Source organism: Sus scrofa, chromosome 7 (genome assembly GCF_000003025.6).
Source record: "Sus scrofa isolate TJ Tabasco breed Duroc chromosome 7, Sscrofa11.1, whole genome shotgun sequence".
Taxonomy (NCBI): Eukaryota; Metazoa; Chordata; class Mammalia; order Artiodactyla; family Suidae; genus Sus; species Sus scrofa.
Genome location: NC_010449.5, coordinates 48363354 through 48383660, shown reverse-complemented (window position 1 = coordinate 48383660; position 20307 = coordinate 48363354). Strand labels below are relative to the sequence as shown.

Here is a 20307-nt window from a genome sequence, read left to right as displayed (position 1 = left end):
AAGGCTGTGGAAATCCACTCTCATAGACTGTGGGTAGGGATGCAAAATGACATGGCCCCTGTTAGGGGAACTTGGCAGTATCTAGTCAGACTGCATATGGGATTCCCACTTGACCAGCCAACCTGTGTCTAAGAATCGATCAAAAAGATACATTTAAAGGGGACTAAATTACATGCGCACAGGCTATTTAGCATAGCACTGTTTTCACAATAGCAAAAAGGAGAAGTGAGACAACACAAATGTTCATCAGTAGGGAACTGGCTGAATAAGTTACAGAATAACTCTGCCCTTGTAATAATGAATGAGGACAACCAGCAATTCCATTTCTAGTACCCAGCCAATAGGAATAAAAGTGTATGTCCATAAGATACATATGTGAGTGTTCATAGCAGTGGTATTCATAATAGCCCCAAACTGGAAGCGCTGCAGATGCCCTTTGACTGGTGAATGGATAAACAAAATGTGATATAGTCATACAGTGGAACACAATTAGACATTTTAAAGGAACAAAGTACTGATACCTTCCACAGCGGGAAGGAAGCTCGAAAACATTATGTTAAAGAAGTTAGATGTAAAAGACCATGCGATGACATAAAATGTTTAGAAAAAGCTATTTTAAAGAGACAGAAAGCATACCGATAGTTTCCTAGGGCTGGGGTTGTGAGGATGGACTACTGATGGGAACTTTCTGGAGTGATGGAAATGTTCTAAAATGCATTTGGTTACGGTTGCACAACTCTATAAATTTACTAAAATTATTGAATTATATACTTACAGTGGGTAAATTTTATACTATGTAAAGTATACCTCAATACAGCTGTTAAACAAAAATGGTTAAGGAAGACTCCTGTGTTCTGCCATGGAGTGGTCTCCAGGATCTAGTGACAAATTAAAAAAATAAAATAAAAAAAGAGCAAGATGCAGAACCAAATATAGAGGGAGCTCCCTTTTCTGTAAAGACATAGATGTTAAACAGGAACAGTGGAAGTACAAAAGAAAAATAGAATATTTATCATAGGGAGAGGAAAAAACAGGATGAGGGTGACATGGAAAGAAGTCAGACTCTTTTGAGTTCTAAAAGCTAGATCCTCTCTGGTTTTATAGTTTCAAGTGTGGAACTATGAAAATGGCTCATATAATTAAATATATAGAATAAATCAATAAGAAATGTAATCCCTAAACTAGAAACAAACTAAAACAAATAAATTATATATGTCAAGTTTGTTGCATGACTATAAGAGAAGAATTCTTTCAAGTGACTCTAATAAGTGGTATCTTGACTGTCCATGGTGGGAGAAGAAGCACAGGCTGACCTGGATGCTGAGGCTAAGCTGAGGGTAGGGGGCATCTGTGTTCCAGGAGGTGGCAGTGGCGGTAGCAGCGCCCCAGCGTGGGGTACCAGTTGATGGTTATGTTATGGCCCTCATGTGTAGCAGATATACACAGCCGTGTGGGAGGATGAAGGGCTGCTGTGTCAGCAACTCCACCTGCAAATGATTTGGGAAGAGGGTAAGCTAGCTTCTTGCAACTTTTCTGAAAGTTTGGAATTACTTCTCAATAGAAAGAAAAAAGAATGAAAAAAATGGATGCATATTCCGAGGTGGTTTCCAGTATTAACAGTGGATCCTGTGATTCTCCAGACATCCATGGGGTACTTCTGACCAATTAGCTAAAAATGGGAGGTTCTGAAGTTCCCATCATGGCTCAGCAGGTTATGAACCCGACTAGTATCCATGAGGATGCGGGTTTGATCCCTGGCCTCTCTCAGTGGGTTAAGGATCTGGTGTTGCTGTGAGTTGTGGTGTTGGTCACAGATGTGGCTCAGATCTATCATTGCTGTGGCTGTGGTATAGACTGGCAGCTGCAGCTCTGATTCAGCTCCTACCCTGAGAAGCTCCATATGCCACAGACGTGGCCCTAAATATATATATATATATAATATATTTATATATATATACACATATATATAATATATATAATATATATATAATATATTTATATATATATACACATATATATAATATATATATAAATATATATTTTATATATATAGAATAGACTAGAATAGAATAGAACAGAATAAAATAAAATAAAACAAAACAAAACAAAAATGGGAGGTTCACAGAACCCTCTCCTTAAGTGTGTAACTTGCTAGAATAACTCACCAAACTCTGGAGCACACTTTCTTTACATTAATTGTAAAGGACACAACTCAGGAACAGCCAAATGGAAGAGATGGACGGGCAAGGTGTGGGGAAAGGGCGGGCACTTCCATGCCTTCCCGGCACTTCCGTGCCTTCCCAGCACTTCCGCGTGTTCCTCAACCCAGGTGCTCTCTGAGTCTTCTTGTTGGAAAGTTTTTATAGAGCTCCCTCTCAGCCCCCCAGGTTGGGGGGCGGGGCAGAAAGATCACCCATCTAAGCACTTGGTCTTTCAAGGGACAAGCCCCATCCTGAGGCCATGTAGGGGCCCTGCCCTAAGTTACCTCATTAGTATAAACTCCAGTGTGATGGGAAGAGATCATTATGAACAACAGACACTCCTGTCATCAAGGAATCTAGAACAAAGGCCAATAGTTTTTAAAATAATTATACCACAAAGCATTAGCCTATTTTTCTGAAAATAAGCAAATAGAAAAAAAATCAGACACATATCTTGCTTTATTCTGTATGGACAGCATCTCAGGGTAACCAAGTAGTTAATCAAGGAAAATCCTTTAGAGAAGTGTTCCAGCTAATAAAGACAGAAGCCAATGATTGAATTAGAAAAAAATTCACTGCTTTGAAATCTCTAATGAAACAATGGAAGAGGCTGCAATCATCAGTAAATGCCAACACTTTTTTTGTTTTTTGGTTTTTGTTTTTTTTGGTTTTTGTTTTTTGTTTTTTTTTTTTTTTGCTTTTTAGAGCCACACCCACAGCATGTAGAGGTTCCCGGGCTAGGGATAGAATCGGAGCTATGGCTGCTGACCTACACCACAGCCACAGAAATGCAGGATCTAAGCCATGTCTGTGACCTGCAACAGAGCTCACAGCAATACCAGATCCCCGACCCACTAGGCAAGGCCAGGGGTCAAACCCACTTCCTCATGAATACTAGTTGGATTTGTTTCCACTGTGCCTCACTGGGAACTCCAATGCCAACACTTTTAGAAGGTTTTTTGGGGGGGCTTTAAAGTTGATGGATTAGATTGACAACCCTGACCTCCTAGATCAATCTTAACATTATTAAAAGTAGGGCAATCAGACTTTAGGTGCCTCCTGATAAGATGTAATAATACTCTGGACCACGAGGAATTATTCTTGCCAAACTGAACCAGAATCTAATCAAGGCTCTAGAGCCTCTAGGTCAGTGGTTGTCAACTAGGGCTGATTTTCCCTCCAGGGAATATCAGACAATGTCTGGGGACATTTTTGGTTGTCACAGCATGGGGCTGAGTGGATGCTAATTACATCTAATGTGCAGAGGTCAGGAATGCTGCTAAACACCCCATTGTGCACAGAACAGCCCCCACAACAAAGAACTTTCTTTCTTTTTTTTTTTTTTTGGTCTTTTTTGTCTTTTTGTTGTTGTTGCTATTTCTTGGGTCGCTCCCGAGGCGTATGGAGGCTCCCAGGCTAGGGGTTGAATCGGAGCTGTAGCCACCGGCCTACGCCAGAGCCACAGCAACGCGGGATCCGAGCCGCGTCTGCAACCTACACCACAGCTCACGGCAACGCCGGATCGTTAACCCACTGAGCAAGGGCAGGGACCGAACCCGCAACCTCATGGTTCCTAGTCGGATTCGTTAACCACTGCGCCACGACGGGAACTCCCAAAGAACTTTCTGATCCAACATATCAACAGTGTAGGGTTGAGAAACCCTGCTCTAGATCTAAGCTGTTTTCAGGAACATGAGAAACCAAACATCATTGTAAATGATGCCACAAGGATTCTATCAGCCAAATCTGAATGCTGGAAACTTTACAGCACAAATAATTCCATTACTTCAACAGCAACAACGAAAATGTAATAAAAATGGAGGAAGGAAGGGACAGAAAAATAGATTTTTTTTAAAGATGCATCAAAAACTGCAATATGTGGACATGATTTGGATCTTGATTCGAACAAAGCAGCTATAACCAAAAAAAAAAAAATGTTTTAGACATTAGGGGAAATTTGGACACAGGCTAGTATTAGATGATATTAAGATGACACTAACAGATGGAAAGGTATACCATGCTCTTGGATTGGAAGAATCAATATTGTCAAAATGACTACACTGCACAAGGCAATATACACATTCAGTGCAATCCCTATCAAATTTCCAATGACATTCTTCACAGAACTAGAACAGAATATCTTAAAAGTTGTATGGAAACACAAGAGACCCCCCAATAGCCAAAGCAATATTGAAAAAGAAAAACAAAAATGAAGGAACCAAACATTGAAGTCTTCCTGACTTCAGTAATACTACAAAGCCCCAGTTATTAGGAGTTCCCATTGTGGCTTGGCAGTAACGAACCCAACTAGCATCCATGAGGATGTAGGTTTGACCCCTGGCCTCGCTTAGTAAGTTAAGGATCCAGCATTGCCATGAGCTGTGGTGTAGACCACAGACATGGCTCAAATCTGGCATTGCTCTGGCTGAGGTGTAGGCCAGCAGCTGCAGCTTTAATCAACTCCTAGCCTCAGAACTTCCACATGCCACAGGTGCAGCCCTAAAAAAGCAAAAAAAGCAAACAAACAAACAAAAAGCTACAGTTATCAAAATAATATGATACTGGAACAAAAACAGAAATATAGATCAATGGAATAGAATAGAAAGCCCAGAAATAAACCCAAGCACCTATGGTCAACTAATCTATGACCAAGAGAGCAGGAACATACAGTGGAAGATAGATAGTCTCTTCAATAAATGGTGCTGGGAAAACTGGAAAGCTACATATAAAAGAATGAAAATAAAATGCTACCTAATACTATACACAAAAATAAACTTGAAACGGATTAAAGATCTAAATATAAGGCCAGATACTATAAAACTCCTACAACATATGCAGAACGCTCTTTGACATAAATCACAACAACATCTTGTTTGATCCACCTCCTAGAATAATGACAGTAAAGACACAACTAAACCAATGGTATCTAATTAAACTTAAAAGCTTTTGCACAGCAAAAATGAAAAGACAACCTACAGAGAATATATTTGCAAATGATGCAACAGACAAGGGCCTAATATCTAAAATATACAAACAACTCATACAACTCAACAACAAAAAAACCAACCCAATTGAAAAATGGGCAGAAGGCCTAAGTAGGCAATTCTCCAAAGAAGACATATGATGGCCAACAGACACATGAAGAATGCTCAATATCACTAATTATTAAAGAAATACAAATCAAAACTACAATGAGCTGCCACATCATACTGGTCACAATGGCCATCATTAACAAGTCAACAAATAACAAATGCTAGAGATGATGTCTGAATTCCACTTTAGACCACAATGAGATACTATTTTTCATCAACCAATCTGCCTGTCTACAGATAAGGAAACCGAGGCACAGAAAGGTTACCATCCAGACCACACAGGCAGCACATAACAGCCACGATCAGAACCAGGCAGCCTGGCTCCAGAGTCTGAGCTCTCAAATGCAATATGACACCTTTTTTCTAAAAATATTGACACATTGGATAGAAAGGTATTTCCCTAAATATATGTAAATAAGTGTGCATACACATATGTCTGTGCGTGTGTAATACGTATGCCTGCAGAAAAGACTAGATGCTGTAATATGAAGGGTCATTATCTCTGAGCGATTGGATCAGAGCTGGTTCCTTTTCTTTGCGCTCTGCTACCTTTCTAAATCGCCTACAAAGGGTTGATTCCTTGTGTTATAAGAAAAAAAATAGAAGTTATTTTTTCAAAACAAGCCTGAGGAGGAGACCGGGATCGTGGCATAGATTAGACCCCCATTGTTCAAGTCCAGCCTTCATGAATAACCTTGGCAGGGGGGAGGGAGGGAGGGCAAAGGCTGAAGAGGTGACTCGGTCACTCAGCGGTACAGACAGAACACATAGGATGTCTCCTTGGTTTTCCCGAAAGTTCCAACTGCTGCAAAAGCCCGGAGCATTTTTCCCTGGGGCTGTCTCCTGTCTGGAGCAAAATTGCTGTGACCTGAAAGGACCCTGACCCAGAGTCTTCGCCTCTCCAGTTAGAGGGTCCCTCCAGTTTTCCCCGTGGCCCATCAGAGGAGGAATCAAGCTGCGTTCCCCCAGATGTGCTCCTTCCCTCCATCAAGGGCCTGGTTCTAGGGCTTCTTGCAAAATCAAGACCAGATCAGAAGCCTCTGCAGGGCTCAGGGCCCTGAGGTCAGGTGTCCAGGCCCGCTGGCTCTCCATCTCAGGCTTGTGCTCCCAGGAACCACTCCTTTCCTCCACACCAGCCTCCCCCTGGGAGCCACAGCCCAGCCACACGCTCTGTCTGCCGCAGTTCTATTTGTAAGAGTGTGCGAGGGAGGCCTCCTTCAGACACTGCCTCCTCTTCCCAGCCATTGCCTTTGTGGCCAGTTTTTGTTTTTAGCTGGGAATTTTGGAGTGTGAGCCACTTATAGTTACTGGATTCTGTAAGCGTCTTCAGCTGCTCAGATATATTTTTATGAAAGCACCTTTGAAGATAAGTCCATGAGCCAAAAAAAAAAAAAAAATTGGGGATGGAGGGAGAAATTTCTGGTTGTCCTTGAGAGTCGAACTAGAAAATCCTCACAGACCTGTGCCCCCGGACATATAGTGACCCAAAGGGGGCAGACTGCGTTCCAGGCCAGGTCTGAAGGGAAGAAGCTTCAGTGGGAGGAAGGGTAGAGGGAGAGAAGCCACAATTGGCTTCCAGGGGCGAGGCACCTTGGACACAAGGTATGCTGTGGAGATGGGCGTAAGAGCCAGGACACTTTCGGTCGCTTCTTTCTGCTCCCTGTTCTTATCCGGCCCCTCTGTGCTTTTCCCTGATGCTCAGAGTGAGGGGCTTCTTTAGGCGCAGAACTCTTAGAAGAATCTAGTGAAGTTCATCCTTCCCGTTGAAAAATGCAGGTCCTGGAGTTCCCGTCGTGGTGCAGTAGAAAGGAATCCGACTAGTATCCATGAGGACACAGGTTTGATCCCTAGCCTCGATCAGTGGATTAAGGATCCAGTATTGCCCTGAGCTGTGGTGTAGGTCGAAGACTCGGCTCGGATCCTGCGTTGCTGTGGCTGTGGCGTAGGCCGGCAGCTGCAGCTCTGATTTGACCCCTGGCCTGGGAACCTCTATATGCTGCGGGTGTGGCCCTAAAAAGGGGTGGGGGGGGAGAAAGAAAGAAAGAAAGAGAGAGAGAAAGAGAGAAAGAAAGAAAGAAAGAAAGAAAGAAAGAAAGAAAGAAAGAAAGAAAGCAAGCAAGCAAGCAAGCAAGCAAGCAAGCAAGCAAGAAAGAAAGAAAAAGCAAAATGCACATCCTACACATACACCTGTGAGCTTGTGCCCAAAGCGCGGACGATTGGCAGTGCTGGGCAGAGAGAGTACCTCTCCTCCAGGCAGTGCTCACTCCATCTAACGCTGGACTCCTTGTCACTTCTTTTTGGGGGAAATGCACCCCCAGACTCCTTTTCCCCTCCCTGAGGGCTGAGAGGAAAGAACCAGAGCTTAGGAGCCAAACCACAGAATTCGCATTTCATCTCAGCCTCTCCCTAGCAGGGCAGTCAGCCCCTCTGTGCCTCAGTGTCCTCTTCTGTAAAGTGGGCACGATATGAGGATTAAGTCAGAGGTGCTCAGGTTACCTCCTTCCCTTCCATCCTCCACACCCCGGCTTGGGTCCTGACCCCTGAAGCCTTGCTCATGCACCTTCTCAGAGGTGGCCTCATTGACTTGCTGCCATCTGGGCGTTGTTCCCCACCCTGAGGTGTTCTCCCACACCAGCTGGGAGTCCCACAGTGCAACTCAATTCTGACACTATCTACCTGGAGAAAACATCAGATCCCACAGGTTAAGGACTCAGTCCTACAAGACCCACCTCTACCCCCCTCCCCACTCCCCAACATGCTGCAGACACCAATGGCAAATCCAAGTTGTCCCATTATAGACTTACCAGCTATAGCCGGCAGGTTCCAATGGCCCCCTCCTTGGGTTCAATTAATTTGCTACAATAGCTCACAGAACTCAAAGAAACATTTTCCTTACTAGATCACTGCTTTATAAGAAAAGGATATATAACTCAAGAACAGCCAGGTGGGAGAGGTGCAGAGGGCGAGGTATGTGGGAAAGGGCACAGAGCTCTCAGTACCTCCACCTGTTCTCCAGCCTGGAAGCTCTTGGAACCCTGTCCTTGGGGGTTTTATGGAGGATTTTGTACGTCGCCGTGATTAACTACATCATTGGCCATTGCTGATTGAACTCAATTCTAGCCCCTCCCTTCTCCCCAGAGATCAGAGGGGTGGAACTAAAAGTTCTAACCCTCTAAGCACAGGGTCAGTTGCAGTGACCAGTCCCCAACCTGAGACGAACTAGGGGCCTTTCAAAAGTCACTTGATTTATGTAACAAACCTTGTTCAATCTCAGCACTCAGGAAGTTCCAAGAAGCTCTCCTAGAAATGGGGAAACAAACCAAATATATATTTCTTATTATAAATCACAGCATCACACTTGCACTTTCCACTGGCACTTGTATTCCTTCCTTCAGTAAATACTCACTGATAGGAGTTCCCATCATGGCTCAGCAGAAATGAATCTGACTAGCATCCATGAGGATGCAGGTTCGATCCCTGGCCTCGCTCAGTTGGTTAAGGATCCGGCATTGCTGTGAGCTGTGGTGTAGGTCACAGATGCAGCTTGGATCTAGCATTGCTGTGGCTGTGGCATAGGCCAGCAGCTACAGCTCTGATTTGACCCCTAGCCTTGGAACCTCCATATGCCCCAGGTGTGGCCCTAAAAAAAAAAAAAATACTCATTGATACTTCAGCTATCCTCAGGACCTGGTCCTGGGTGCCAGGATACAAAGGCAAAAAGACACGCAGTCCCTGCTCTCAAGGAGTAAAGACAAGGCTGAGATACAAGGATGAACTGCAGTGCAGGAAGAGGCAGAGAGAGCTCTGCCCGCATCAGCACCCACCTGGGCCTGGGGGAGGCAGGCCCTAGACCTGGTCCTGCAGGGGAGTCTGTAAAGTCTGGACACGTGGGCAAAGGTGCAGAATGTCAAGGACATGGCCAGTCTGTCAAGAAGGAAATGATATATTTCCAGACTCCATGGACACCTGTAGAGGGCTGCGGGGCCTCAGACCATAAAGGAGAGGGTAAAAGGCAGAGGGGGGCTTGGTGTGGCCACTCATTCCTGGGCAACAGAAACCAGCATGGCCACGCAGAGTGCCATTCATACCTTAACAGCCTCGTTGGATTCCCACCACAGGCCCACAGAGGGGAGATGTTTTGTTTGTTTTCATTTTTTGTTTTATTCAATTCCCTCCTTAGCAGGTGAGGAAGCACAGAGAGGCGTCTGGGCTCTAGCTCTGCCAAGGCGAAGGCGGGGATATAATATAGATTATCCGGGCTGTGGCGCGCAGAGGATTAAGTGAGCAGAGAGGGCAGCCAGCATCTTGAATGCTGTCAGAAAGGCCACATCTTTCCCAGCGGTTTTCATGCTGCCATGGCGACAGCCAGTTAAAAATAGTTCAGGCGCAAGTTGAGGTGTCACTGCGCGCTGACACTGGGAAGGCTCCCTGCGGCGGCGGCGGCGGCCTGCAGGGATGAGCACCTTCCCTCCCAGGACGGGGTGCTCCTTACCACATCCTCTCGGCGCTTCAGCAGATTTTCTTTAGGAGGTAGAGTGGACCAGGCACATCCTGTGGGAAAGTTGTCAGCCAGGGAGGGAGGCTGGGATTATTGGAAGAGCCTCCTTTCCGACCTCTGCACACCCAGCACCCCCTGTGCAGCTACTGATCCCTGCTAGAGACTTTTTTTTTTTTTTTTTTTTTGGTCTTTTCAGGGCTGCACCTGCAGCGTATGGAAGTTCCCAGGCTAGGGTCTGAATTGGAGCTGCAGCTGCTGGCCTACACCACAGCCACAGCAACTTGGGATCCAAGCTGCATCTGCAACCTACACCACAGCTCACGGCAACTCTAGATCCTTAACCCAGTGAGTGAGGCCAGGGATTGAACCCTCATCCTCATGGGTGCTAGTCGGGTTCCTTACCACTGAGCCACATTGGGAACTACCTGCAGCTAGACTCTTAAGAGGGCCTGTGTTGGCTCCCAGTGCTTCACCTGCAACCCTGACCTTTAGGGGGTATTCCGTAATTATTTGTTGAACAAATACTTAAGACCTTGAAAATGACCATTTTTAACTCCTTGTTTTGAACCATATTTTAATATTTCTGACTCATGCACTAGCAAGCCCTCATTCATGTATGTTGGCTAGAATCATATACCCAGCACATCTGGGCTGGGTCTTGACAGCTCATCCAGCTCAACGTCCACATTTTACCAAAATTCAGAGAAAGACCCCCTTAGCTGGACAGGTCCATCTCCTGAGACCTCCAGTGCAGTACTTTTTCTTCCTTAGCTTTTCTGTTATTTTCATTTTTTTATTTTTTTTATTGCTTTTTAGGGCCACACCTGAGGCATTTGGAGGTTCCCAGGCTAGGGGTCTAATGGGAGCTACAGCTGCCGGCCTACACCACAGCCACAGCAACACCAGATACAAGCCACGTCTGTGAGCTACACCACGACTCACGGCAACACCAGATCCTAAACCCACTGAGCACTGCCAGAGATCGAACCCACAACCTCATAGTTCTTAGATTCATTTCCACTGCACCACAGCGGGAACTCCTCTTCTTTCGCTTTTCTTATGGAGAAATAGAAACTGGCTTTAATTGCACATCCTCATAGCCAGAACTGTTTTAAGACAATTCTGACAATTAATTTCATTGTTTTCAAGAGTGGCTCACATACAGGCTTTCTCCCTGGAGGAAGAAGACCAGGGCTGTGTGTTGGCAGCCACAGACCATTCCAGAATCCTGGGAGAGGAGAGGAAAGAGTGAATGATCAGCAAGCCCCGTCTGTGCCCCAAGACAGGTTATTTGCATAATGAGCCCAGAGCATACATTAGCTCCTGACTCCTCACAGCCCAGGAAGGGAATGGGTATTATTAGTGTCAGCTCATCTAGAACTGGGGCACACCAGAAAGGACAGACTTTCCAGATGGTTCCCAGGGATCTGATTGTGCTCTTGCACATTAAAGACAGTAGCAAAGCTGCTGCTGCTGCCTCGGTCAAGCTTGTCAACCATCAGCCGTTCCTCTAGGAAGTAGAGAATCAGCCCTCCTCTCACATCCTGGGCTGGGGCCTCTTGCCTTTCGCTCACATCCTCTATTGTTGCTGAACGCAGTCGGGGCCTGATGGCCCCAGGGGCAGCAAAGTCAATTTGCCGACACCAGGTTGTGGTGAAGAAAATTAATACGGCATTTATTGCAGGGAGCCAAGCAAGAGAGTGGAAGACAGGCCTCAGGTCCATTCCCACTTGGTCTTTGAGTCAGGGGGAGGGAAGGAGAGATGGGTTTAAAGAGGAATGAAGAGGCCAGAGTTAACATCATCTTAAAACATGGCTTACTCATCATTTCGGGAGTCGAGATGTCTGGTTAATGATCCTCTGACGAGTGGCCCATGGCTGAGGGTCTGTGGTCTGTTACTCATCCTGCCCTGGAGCAGCCCCCTGAGAGTGTATGTTAATGGCCATATCTATGACAGCAGTTTTAGTGCATTAATGATGTCAACAACCACAGTTTTAGTCACCTGACTCTGGTTGACTAGTGTTCAGTTAGCACAGGATTGAGGTCAGAGGGAACAAGGCAGGGAATCAGGTTTTGGAGAGAGGAATTTCCGTCTTGGCACAGCAGAGAAGAATCCAACTAGGAACCATGAGGTTGCAGGTTCAATCCCTGGCCTCGCTCAGTGGGTTAAGGATCCGATGTTGCCATGAGCCCTGGTGTAGGTCACAGACTGGGCTTGGATCTGGCGTTGCTGTGGCTGTGGTGTAGGCCGGCAGCTGCAGCTCTGATTTGACCCCTAGCCTGAGAACCTCCATATGCCACAGGTGGGGCCCTAAAAAGCAAAATCAATCAATCAATCAATTAATTTAAAAATCATTGCAATTCTCACTTAAAAATAAATCAATAAATAAAAAGTTTTGAGGAGAGAGGTTAATCGCAGACTCAGTAAGAAAACTCAGTTTGGGAGCTCTTTATGGCAACAGGTGCTCCAGACTCCAGCATGGTGCTGCCTGTTGGTCCTATCCTCCTACGCACGTGCAGGAGGCAGGCTCTGTTCCATCTGCACAGGCTGCCTGTGGGAACCCAGTGGTTGTTAATGGATCCAAACAGAGCATTACACTTAACCCCTACCTTCCCAGTGGCAGTCGTAATCAAGGACTGTGACTCCTCTCTCTCCAGAAAGCAGAGAGGATCTCAGAGTTCAACTCGTCACAGGGGCCTTGATGCCAACAGCAGGGCATCACAGTAAACAGAGCTGTGTTTGAATCTTAGACAACTACCAACTTTGGGATGCTGCATGAGATGTCACTCTCCAAGGCACTGTTCCATCATCAGTATGAGAATAATAGGAATAGGGTCACAAGATGCTGTAGGAATTATTGACAATGTGTGAACCTGTCACATGTAGGTGATGACTAACAGCAGCTTCTCCCTCACCTGTGTAACATCCTATCACTCTGGGTAAATACCATCACCTTTAATCCTGGGCTGGGCTTGATCCAAGGTCTCTGGCTAGATCTTTGCAGTTCCAGAGTGGATTCCAGCATCTGGGCTGTGCTGCCAGATCCTGGGATGCAATGATATGATGGACTAAGGGATGCATAGTTCCTATGGCCTCATAAGTCTACAGGATTGAGGCTGTTGCACTCCTTCTGTCTCCTTCCAAATGGGCTGCGGAATGGGGATGGGCTGCCATGTACAAATGGGATCCTCTGAACCTCCACATGAGGGCCTCAGGGAGACAGAGGCAGCTGGAAGCAGGCAGGACCCTCTATGGCACCATCCTTTAAGCCGTAGCAAGGTAACCAAGCATACAACGTAGTGATGACTGTCATGGTCAGTGCACGCAGGTCAGGAAAAGAATTTTCCAGCATAGTCAGGTGAAGAGAAAGAAGGGTTTATTGAGATAAGAGATGCTGCTAGCACAGTGCAATGACTTCCTGATAATCAGGGAGAGCAGACCCTGAGCATGTGGTCCTGCCTGTTTTTATAGCCCAGGGAGAGAGGAGGGGTCTTATGATACACCTGCTGACCTGCTGATTGGTTGGGCAAAGAGGGGTCTAAGGATATGCTTGTAGGTAAGTTGGGGCATATAAGGCCCCTATAGGGTTGGGGTGAGGAGTGAGCCACACAGCTTTCCTAGTAAGGGTCAGGAAGGAGTAGGCCAGGTTGCTCAAAGTGGGGGAAGGGCATTACAATGAGATAGATGGGGCGATGATAAGGGTCTTGGCCAGAGGCTTTGAGTTCTAGCTCCTCGAAGAGGCCTTGAAGTCCCACAGTGATAACTTCATGCCCACCCAGGAATTCCAGCTCCAGCTCTGCACTTCATTGAACCTTAACTTCCTCATCCACAAAATGGGATACCATGACCTTCCTTGAAGGCAGGTTTCTGTAACCATGGGCGTGAGCAGTTCTTTGTAAGCTGCCACGATGTAGGCAATTGGCAGAAGTGATGATTATGAAAGTGTCATCGGAGGCATGTTTGTTGCTGTGGGAAATGCAGGCGCCGGACCATTTTCTCATCTTTCCACAGGTTGCTAGAATCACAACTTATAATTAACGCGCAGCAATATGGCTTGACCCAGTTTCCCAAATTAGAATGTTTCAACTACAACTGATGAAAAATGTGCAATTCTTGTCTTCCTAGCAGAACGAGCTAGATTAACCTCCTTTCTCTGGGCTTTAATTTTTCTTCAGACCTAATGAATAAATACACATCTTGAGCAAATACGTAAACTCATTTATTTAATAAATATCGATAGAGCGCCTATTATGCACAGTTTATTATGCTTGATGCTTTACCTGATTGGACCATGTAATCCCCTCATGAATTCTGTGAGGTGGGTGTTGTTATCTTGATATACAGTTTAGGAAACTAAGGCTCAGATAGGTTAAGTTCCTGGATCACAGCCATACATCTAGAAAGCTATAGAAGCACAATTAAACCCAAGTTTTTGCGGCACCCCCACCCCACCCACCTACTCTTTGATGATACCATGTGGCTTCTCAAGGCTCCTAGGAAGGGCAGTTAAGATTATGTCTGGTAGAAGGAAGGAGTAGGATTGGACCACAAATTATGGCTCTTGTGTGCCCCAGTGTCTCCATCAACCAACCCAACCTTTCTAGGAACCCAATTACTCATCCTCCTTCTCAACTTCTGGCAGATGGACCCCTGGAGTGTACTTACTGCCCCTCTCCTCCTGGCCAGACTCATTAATTCTGTACCACTGGGAAGCTGCCTGGGCCCCAACCTTGGTTCTAACTTGTTTCAGTTTCTATCATCCCAGCCCCGTGTAGGACTAGACTGGCACTAAACTGGGCAGCCCCATCTTCCCAGCACCTTGGACTGGTGGGCAGTAGCTGGACAATACAGCATGTGGACAGAGCGAGGGGCTTCTGATTGCTCCCCCTTTGACTTTGAGAGAGTAACTGGGTTTCTCTACCCCTTATTTTCCTTATCTAAATGTTGAGGGTAATACCGGTCTCACAGAGTTGCTGTGCATCATAATGGGATAAAGACCCCTGTGGCATACAGTAGGCACTCAGCGAGCTGCTCCCGTCACCCCCACCCCCACTTCCAAAGAAGCGTGGTAAATGGTAAATTCTGTCTATGCTACTTTTTCCTCTATGATTTCCTATTTTTAAAGATTTAACTTTCATTTTGGCGAGTAGGATAAGGGATGAATCTAATTCCTCTCTCAAATTCAGTCTTCAGTATTCCAACATGATTTATTAAGTAACCTTCCCCTTCCATACTGCTTACGCATCATACAGTCTCTCATATCATTTGATCTAATTCTTAGCCCTCTTCGGCATGATTTATATACGGTTTTCTCTTTATATCTGCACTCCAGCTGTTTTTATTACTGTTGCTTTAAATAGGTTTTTGTAACCAGGCGGATAAGTCTTCCCCATCCCTGCTCTCATGCCCCCACCTGAATTATTTATTCTTCTCAGCCATTTATTCTTCCAGCCATATTCTTTTGTCAGGTTTCAAGAGAAATTTTGGAGCTTTAAATGAGGATTTGCTGGGTTACACAAAGGATGCACTTACTTTAGGAAACTTGTGTCTAGAGCCCATGAGTCTTGAAATCTCACGTGTTCAGACATACACACACACACACACACACACACACACACACACACACACACACAACCCTATTCCCTCCCTACTTGCTGCTCCAACACTTCCCCACCAAAGAAAGCAGAAAATGACAGCCGTTTGGTGCCCAATTAGGACACCTTGCCAGGCCTGCCTCGCCTTGAAAGTCATGAGGATGAGGCTAGAAATTAATCCAGTGTTGCACAAGTCCAAGGGAAATCCTAGGAGCTTTGGAGTCTAGAACTGCTTTACCTGCTTCCCCTTACTTCAGCCTCTAAGGTATTTGACTAATCCAGTGGGTCTCCAGGTGGAAGCCTCCCTACCACCAGCATCAGTGGCTCCTGGGAACTTGATAGAAATGCCAGTTCTTGGGCCTCATCCCAGGTGTGCTGAATCAGAAGCTCTGGGTAGAGGCCTCAAAAAAATCTGTTTTTTAAGAAGCCTCCCTGTGATTGTGGTGAACGCTCAAAATTGCAAGATGCTAGACTAAAGAAGCATAGATTTACTCAAAGCCTACCTCCACCTCTCTCTGAAATCTTAGGCAGGCTGGTAGCCTGGTCAGCTGCATCGAGGCAACTTGGAAGGTTGCTGCAAATGTAGAGCAGCAGAGACAAAACCAGATTCATGGTAATCGGACCACACGTGCCCTAGACATTGACGTGAGGAGGATCAATATCTTCCCCATATTACTCTTGCTTGCCAGGAAAACGCGATTCTCCTCTGCTCTCGCATCAGGGTCTTCTCTACCCAGGCACTGACATCCCGCATTGCGTTTATTCCAAAGTAGTTAGCGTATTTTGTTATTGTGAATGAGAGCTGTGGATTTTTCTAACTCAAGATGCCTGGTATTCAGCTGTATTCTGAGCATTCATTAGTAACTGCTCACTTTTCTGACCTCTTTATTCCTAGTCATTTTTAACAGCTAGGTTGATTGTCTTTTTCAAGATATCTTTGGAATGCTAATACTGCCTAATGTGGGCCTAATGTTGACTATTTGCATTTCAGCTTCAGGGACCACTGGAGGAGTAGGCAGACTTGAGGAAGGAAGAAGGGAGCAAGGGCCTTTTGGGGGACAGACTTGTCCTGGAACACACTTCCCGGATACCTGGCCACCAAACTGACCTCAACTAACCTTTGGGATTCACCAGGTAGGAGAACTTTTGACCCCACAGTTCCCTGGGGCAACCTACCTCCTGGAGCACCTCACCACAATCTTAAAAGGGGCTTCTCTTTTTTAACACTGTAAAAAAATCACCTTTGGGTTTGGGGGGGAGCAGTCATCTTTGTTTTAATCCAAGGTTTAAAATTCATTTTGAGCCACGAGGGGAACTCCTAGAGCATTACCTTGGAGTGAAATTTATAGTTTAACTTCTTTTGTTATAAAGGAGGATCTGTAAATCTGAGTGGAAATTTCCTATAGGTATGCATTTATTTATTTGATGTGTCACAAAAATCATAGTAGTAAGTCACATTGCTATTTTAATGCCCTGCTTTTATAAATATTAAATATTTCATATTCTGAAAAAAATAAAATAAAATAAAATTCATTTGCATAGAGTTATACAGACAACTCTGTAATCATTCTCTTTTTTTAATTTTGCTCTTTAGGGCCACACCTGCAGAATATGGAGGTTCCCAGGCTAGGGGTCTAATCGGAGCTATAGCTGCTGACCTACACCACAGCTCATGGCAATGCCAGATCCTTAACCCACTGAGCAAGGCCAGGGATCAAACCCGCAACCTCATGGTTCCTAGTCAGATTCGTTTCTGCTGCACCATGACAGGAACTCCTGTAATCATTATTTTATTTTCTTATTTTTATTTTTATTTTTTTGTCATTCTTTTAATTTAGCTTTTATGATTCCATTTTTGTGTGTAACTCTTGGATCCACATGGAGTTTATTTGCATGTGAAGAATACGGTAATAAATCATTTTTTTTCTTCAACTAACCAGGTTTCCCAATGCAGTTTTTGGAATGCCTCATCCTTGCTGATGATTTAATAATGCCATTTTAATCAAAAATTCAATTCTCATATGTGCTTGAATTTATTTTTCAACCCTCTAGTCTCCTACATTGATCTCTTGGTCTATTCCTACCTGAAAATATCTGTGACTTTAGACAATGTTGTAATATGCCTGATAGTATCATAGTCATATTCTTTATTCTTCTTGCTTTTTAGGGCCACACCCATGGCATATGGTAGTTCCCAGGCTAGGGGTCCAATTGGAGCTGCAGCTGCCGGCCTACACCACAGCCACAGCCACAACCACAGCAATGCAGGATCCGAGCCGTGTCTGTGACTACACCACACACCGGATCCTGAACCCACTAAGCAAGGCCAGGATGGAACCTGTGTCCTCGTGGATTCTAATCAGTTAGTTACCACTGGACCATGATGGGAACTCCCTTTTTTTTCTTCTTTTTCAGATCTTCTTCTGCCTCCAATCATGTGTTTATTCTAAGAGATGAAATTTAGCTTTACTTTATCAAATTCCAAACAAAATTCTACTGATAATTAGACTGGGAATGTACAGAATTTAGAGAGTAAATTCAGGAATTAAAACTATCCTACTGAATAGTTTTCCAGAGAAAACAAGGGAGGTTTTTCACTTACTGAAATAATTTTTATAGCTTGTAATAGGAATTTGGCATAGGGTTATGATTGCATTAACATTTATTAGAACATTTGTTCCTTAGTATTTTTAATGTTTCTATTGTAAAGGACATCTTTTCTTCCCTTAAATTTTATAGCTGATTATTATTTGTAAGATAGCGAAGGTTTGATTTTTGGCATAAATTTTATAACCAGATGCCTCTTCCTTTCCAAGTTTTGTACTTTTTAATGTCTTTCCCATATACAAGAGTGGGAGTGCTTGTTTCTGACTTTAACGGGAATGTTTCTGGCTTTTCACATTAAATTATCTATTTGTTAATTTAAAAAATTGAAATGAAGGTGGAGTAAAATCAAATGCATTCTTTTGCATAAGTTTTTTTGATACTGAACCATCCTTACAGTCTTAAGATTTGTTTCACTTCATGTGTCTTTCTTTTGGTGTCTTCTGCATTCTCCCTACTGATATTTTACTGAGGATTTTTGCATTGCTTGTCGTAATTGATTGATCTTTTTTCTTTCTCCTTTTTGTATCAGGTTTTGGAAAAGTGTTAGGTGAGGCTCTCTTGTTTCTGGAAACTGTCGGTTATCTGTTCCTTAAAGGTTTGGAAGAAATTAACCTGTGAAACCTAGGGACTTAGTACTTTTAGAGAGTAGCTTTATTATGATTTTCTCAATTGATTTCTATACTTTTGAACCTTTCAAAGGTCATCTAACTCCTTGTATTTTCCATACAGATGGAATTTCATCTACGAAACTGGCCTCATTCTTGGGGGGTGGGATAAGAAAAGGGGTAGGTCTTAGATATCTTTCTCAGTTTTTTCTATAGCCTGATTCCTCTTTATTCAGTTTTGATGACCTATAATTTTTTTTAGAAAATTATGCATTTTATCTAGATTGTCTAATGTTTCACCATAGAGGTTGTGAAAGCACTCTATAATCATTCTTTAACTCTTAAATTCTTCTTTTTTTTCTTTAATTAAAATTTTGTTTGCGTGTTCTTGCCACAGCTGTGGCACAGGCTGCAGTTGTGGTGCAGGTTCAGTCCCTGGCCAGGGCACTTCCATATTCAGGGGATGTGGCCCAAAATAAATAAACAAAATAAAATTTTTTCTTTAAATTTTAAAAAATAGGCAAGGCAGTCGTTTACCATATTTTATAATTTTTTCAGCAAATCTTGAATTTATGTTCTTAAATCTCTGTGTCCATTTTTATGTTTCTTCTTCTTCGAATTTCTTTCTGCCTTTCTCTTCATTAGTGTCTTCCTTCCACTTTCCTTAGGTTTGTTTTAACATGTTTTCTAAATTTTTACATGAATTGATTAATTTTATGTCATTTCATTCTTTCTTATTTATTACTATAGATATGTAAGCTAATAATTTTTCCCCAACACTGCTTTAGCCACATTCTACAGTGTTTGATGTATAGTGTTTATTGTGTCATCACATTTTATTTTTGTGCATATTCTAGAGCAGCATTACCAATAGAAATATAATATGGCATGATCTGTCATTTTTAAGTGTATGATATCCATATTAAAAAAGTAAAAAGGGAGTTCCCATCATGGCTCAGTGGTTAATGAACCCGACTAGTATCCATGAGGACGCAGGTTGAATCCCTAGCTCCCCTCAGTGGTTGAGGATCCAGGGTTTCCATGCGCTGAGGTGTAGGTTGCAGGTGCATCTCTGATCCTTCGTTGCTGTGGCTGTGGTGTAGGCCGGCAGCTACAGCTCTGATTTGACCCCAAGCTTGGGAGCCTCCATATGCTGTGGGTGAGGCCTTTAAAAAAGTGTGGGGGGGGGGCAAAAAAAAATGAAAAGAAGAAACAGGTGAAATTACTTTAACAATATATTTTATTTAATCCAATATATCTCAAACATTATCATCTAAACATAATATAAATATATTAATGATCTATTTTACATTGTTTTTTTCATGTTAAGTCTTGGAAATCCAGTGTGTTCACGCTCACAGCAATTCAGACTAGCCACATTTTCAGGTGCCACGTTTCAGTCACTCCATGTGACATTATAATCATTACCATGTTGGGCAGCACTGCTTTAGAGTTTGTTTTGGTTTCCTCTTTGACAGGGTTGTTCAAAGAAGAGATGAAGATGGAATCCGAGTTAAGCTCTTTGTTGCTGTTTCATCTTTAATTTATAATTTGATTGCATTGGGGTCAGAAAATATGATCTATTCTATTTTGAACGTGAAAATGTGGTATTTTTCCATTTTTTGAAAGTGGTTGGTGTTTGTCATATTAATAGTAGTCATGGTTTTTAAATATAATTTCAAATAAAAGTTCCATAGCTCCTTGCAAAA

The 20307-nt window shown here is 43.7% G+C and overlaps 1 long non-coding RNA gene across 2 annotated transcripts in view; it reads left to right on the top strand.

Moving 5' to 3' along the window:
• LOC110261544 overlaps positions 1 to 20307 on the top strand; it is a 68194-nt gene extending 47887 nt beyond the window's left edge. For both annotated transcript variants that reach the window (XR_002345770.1, XR_002345769.1), the window contains 2 exons: positions 16378 to 16520; positions 20077 to 20307. This is a non-coding gene — a long non-coding RNA (uncharacterized LOC110261544). The remainder of the gene's footprint in view (positions 1 to 16377; positions 16521 to 20076) is intronic.